The following is a 5163-nucleotide window of genomic DNA, read 5'->3' on the forward strand; positions in this document are numbered from 1 at the left end:
GATCAGGAATGGAACAAAAAGAGGTTATTTTTTTTAATGCGATCTAAGAATGTATCTAACTTGGCTTTCTCTAGCAAGTAGAGAAAAACTAACTGCATTTTCTTTGAGTGAGAATATTCAGTTCATTTGAAATTAGGAATTTGAATATTCTTTCTATAGGAAAAAGGATGAAGTCCTTGGAATACATGTTAGCGAAGTTATGACTAGCCATGGCAAAGCAGACAAGTAGAGGGTCCTTCTTAGGAGAACCTGCTGAGTTAGTCAGAGAAGTTCCTTTATTAGGTAGCAGAGAAGCCCAAGATGCACTCAGGCCATATCTCAGGTGATTAAAGAGGAGTCTTGGTAAGGTCTTTTCTTTCTTTGATTCTAGGAAGATGAAATAAACATTTAAAAAAATTTTTAAAGAGAGACCTAATATATGAGAAGCGACCAAGGTTCTTTTTCTCTCTGTGACAGTGTTGCTGACACACAGCTGGGGACTGATTTATCATCACGTTTAAGGAAAGCTTTTAACAAACAAAAACTCATAGGAACATTAGGCAGTTTCATTTCCTTGCATTAAACAAAGTGATAAATGGCATGTGAATCCGAAAGCCATAATCCCTCCAATACAAATTCTAAAGTATGTGAGTTGAAATATCTGAGAATTGCCTTTTCAAATTTACAAGGCATTTCATAGGAAAAGATTGAGTAAAGTTAGTTGAACTTGATTAGTTTCTTTTCATCTCAATGCCAGTCTTATATCATAATTTCCATGCCTCGTATTTATAAAATGTAATATGACTTTTCCTTTAGAAGACTGAGGTGAGTTAGATTCGTGACTATACTTCTCCCTCTGATTTCTAGGACATTCATATTTTATTGTTGACAATTAAATTAGGATGCTGTAATGTAGACCAGACTGGGAGCATATCCTTAATTCATAAATCCTTGATTTTTATGAGAAAAAGTCTAGAAGGCCAAGCCTAGAAAAAGTCAAAGGTATTTTAAAGTTTTATATGATATAGCTGGGCGTGGTGGCGCCTGCCCATAATCCCAGCACTGGGAAGGCTGAGGCAGGAGGATCGCTGTGAGTTCCAGACCAGCCTGGGCTACATAGCGAGTTCCAGGTCAGTCTCAAAAAACCAAAAAACAAAAACAAAAAAAGTTTTATATGATATAGCTGGGCATGGTGGCGCCTGCCCATAATCCCAGCACTGGGAAGGCTGAGGCAGGAGGATCGCTGTGAGTTCCAGACCAGCCTGGGCTACATAGCGAGTTCCAGGTCAGTCTCAAAAAACCAAAAAACAAAAACAAAAAAAGTTTTATATGATATCTATGGCAACATCTCACCTGATTAACTTCATTTTACACATATCCTCTTTTTTTTGGGATGTTCAGTTTGAGATTTGAACCCCTTCAGATTCTAAGCAGCCAAGTTGGCATTCAAATCCAGACCAAGACTGGTAAATTGGCCAGGTTACAGGCCAAAATTCAGCCCACTGCCTGCTCTTCTGAGCAAAGTTTTACTGAAACACAGCCATGCTGATTTGTTTATCAGTCATCATCTGTGGTTACTTTCTCACCACAGTGGCAAAATTGAGCAGCTATGATAGTGCGACTCGAGAATGCTTAACATGTATACTGTCTTGTCCTTATCAGAAATAGTTTGATGATACCTGGTCCAGTCCCTTTTAGGCCAGTTTTAATAGGGATACAAGCAGGAGATGTTTTCCTTTCTAGTTCTTGCGTACATAGAAAACTACTTTTTTTTTTAGTTTAATCCCTATTATTTAAAAATTCACCAGATCCAGCTATAACTCAGATTCCATTTTTTAATTTTCAGAAGAAAGCCACTGTTGCTCACAGGTATTTTATCATTTTAAATGCTTTAAAGTGAGAGATAAATAAATGATAGAGAAATAAAGAGGCATTGTTGGCTTGTCAGTTAGCTTTACCAATATCTCTTCCTGCCAACACCAGCTGAAATGTCCAAATGATTTTTTTTTTCAGTAACTTCAAATCTTTGAACTTACGCTGTTCATCTCCTTCTCCTCCCTCCACTCTTGAATAGCTATCATATTTTCAACGGTTTAAATACTCAATCCTGATAGACACATCCAGAGACTGCAAAGGGCCCTTTGAGGTAAAGCAGATCTAATTTTCATGGGGATTTTCTTTGTTGCACAAATTGAGATTCTGAAAAGGAAATAATATTCTCTGTAGTAGGTTTGAGTTGAGATCATGAAATTGTAAAGTTTCCTCCAAACAGCCTGCTCATAAATCCTCTTAAGAATGCAGTCCTTAGCACAAGTCCCTACTAAATTAAATATCAAGCAGAGGAAAGGATTGGTAAGTACGTTTGATTATTTCATAAGGTTGGGAGAGAGAAAGTACATGGGACTTTGAACTCCTAATTACTGCTTCTGCCTCCTTGCTCTTCTGGTACCCTGAAGAGTTGTACAAAGTTCCAATCTCCACTTTCCTGGATACCCGCGTCCTATTTGTTTTCAGTTCTGATCAAATGCCAATTGTGCTTCTTCAAAGAGCATGGGGAACTCAGTGTGGTTTTCTCAAAAATATTGAGATTCTTCCTTTGAAGAATAAATCCCAACCTCTGGGGCACTTAGCCACATTATCTGCAGCAATAAAACAATTCAGCAGTGACTCAGCAACTTGTAAACTTCAGTCCCAGAAAGCCAGAAATTAAGCTTTCCATATCTCTTTTCCAAATATTGAAGAACAAAATGGAAAACAGATTTATCAAAAGAGAGCTAGAAGCATGAGAATTTTGCACAGCTCCAAATGTAGAGAATTTGGATGTCGTCCAACAATTGGGTTCTAATCCTTGCCCGCATTTAGCTAGTTATATAATCTGAGGGAGTCAGGTCATATCATTGAAATATGTGTCCCCCTTGAAAAAGCAAAAGAAAAGACTCGAGTTTGAAGTTTTTCTTGCAAACATATTCAGGTGACACATTCTAAATGATTATAGATGTCAATCTCTGGAACAGGTTTTTAGAGAAAGGCAGTCTTGGGAGATTTGCTCTCCTAGTAGTCTAAACTAAACATACAACTTGCAGGACGGTACGGGTCCTTGAATACCCTTGATAAGATAAATGAACCTTCTATTTATAAGGCTGTATTCCTTGACCCAGTGTACATCATTGGCAATTTCCCAGGTAGAAGGGTAGAAAAAAGGTACATCATTGCCTTTCCCATTAGATCAACTGAAATGACTTTACCTCTTAGAAAAGGCTTCCTACCAACAGATGGAGACTGTACCATGATGTGAACTGTTTCTCTTGTGCCAGAGGAACAGAGAATATCCCATGCAACTTCTTGCATAGGCCTCTAATTTTGTGACTTTATAGGTTCTAAGGCTCTGATTTTCTTGTCTATGATTAAAACTTTGTAAAGCACATATTTTTAGGGAGATGAATCCTGGCTTAACAGGTGCAGGTGGGATACAGTTCATTAAAGACCTCTATATGAAAAGACATTTAATCCTCCCCTTAGTTTTTATAGAAAAAAAAATCTTAACAGTGGCACCATAATATCTGACCTTAATCTCTGCAGCTGGAGTCATTCACCAAGAAGACCACAGGAATTTTGCCAGCAAATTTAGCTCTCCACATTAGCAGTACAATGACTTCAAAATCACATTCACCTGCACTTTTTAGGAGGTTCTAAAGTAGCTCAGTTAGCCTTGATAAATTAGTCCTTTCTCTGAAATAGGGGGATAATATAAGTCATTATTAGCACATTTTATGGCAGTGGCATTAATCCAAATTGTTAGTAATTTAAGATGCATATTTCAAAAGCGCATGATTTAATTCAGTGGGATGAATAAGATTAAAATTTGCTCTAACCTCTTCTCAAGAAATGAGTACAAGGAGATGTTATAATGAAGGGGGGGTGGTCTTGGTATCCGAGTGCACTTAAGGATTTAAATCAATGAATGTCCATTTACCACTGGCATTCCATTTCGGGCTTCTGTGCACAAGCAGAGGCTGCCAGCCCACTGAGAGCAGAGGTTCTCACACAGTCTTTTATTCTAGGTATAAAAGGACTCAGAGTGCATCGTCCTTGAGAACATTCAGAATGAAGTGTCTGTTGAAGGTTAGGAAAAAAAAAAAAAAAAGAAGAAGAAGAAGGAAAACTCACAAGCCCCAGAGAAAAATACACACGCATATTTATTTACTTATTTATTTGTACCAGGGATCAAACTTGAGACCTTGCCTTTGTGAAGCAGGCGGCGGAAGCACTCAGCTAAATCCCCGACCCCCGTTCTTACATTTTGGACTCCAGTGTATGGGTGAGAGAATTGGATTCAGTCTTATAAGGCAGTCAAAGCAAGATTTTAATCCAAGTACCCCACCCACAATAACGTCATCCATCTTCACTGCCCATGGCCTAGGCCAACAATGGTGGGCCTTTTACAGCTTTCAAGGATACAAACAGTGTACAGGGCACACATACTGTAGGATCGCCACCATGGCCCTAGGTCAAGGTCCTTGGCATTTTTACTTGGAAAACTGCAAAAGCATTGAAACTGGTTTCTTACAACTGGTTTCTTGCAAGTTTCTTTTGCCCCTGGTGCATCTGCCTTTCCTACTGTTAAACTGACTGGGAACAGCATTAACTGTACTAGAATAGAAATGAGATCTGATCTTTTCCATGCTTAAAATCCTTCTCTATCTCCTGTGACCATCGTGAAAAACTTCAGATATGTTAGGCTAGGACTTGAAGCCCCTTCCTCTCCAGCTGAGCTCTATCTGCACCTCAAGAAGCATGCTCCGCCCCTTCAAGTCAATCAATGTACAATTCTCCAAGTGGTTTTTCTGTTTTTTTCACCTCTCAGATACGCTATACATACCACTGAACTCACTCGAGCTGGAACTGTCTGGCTAAGCAATGATGCCTAAATTTCTAGGACTCTTACCTTTGAGGCAGACATAATTCTGAGGCTTTTATGTTTGTCAGGGCGCTCCGTCATCTCGACGCCTGTATGAAGCAGGTGCTCCCTACTACCCTTGCTTTATAGAGGAGGGACCTGAAGCATGGAGAAGTTCAGTCACTTGCCTGAGGTTTCCCGGGGAGTAACAGCTGAGGTTCCACGTCACATGCTTGTAGATAAGGTGTTCTGCTACTTCCAGATCTCTTCCTCCCCCTGTTCTAGTA

Source organism: Fukomys damarensis, unplaced genomic scaffold (assembly GCF_012274545.1).
Source record: "Fukomys damarensis isolate Sample0158 unplaced genomic scaffold, DMR_v1.0_HiC HiC_scaffold_13, whole genome shotgun sequence".
Classification (NCBI taxonomy): Eukaryota; Metazoa; Chordata; class Mammalia; order Rodentia; family Bathyergidae; genus Fukomys; species Fukomys damarensis.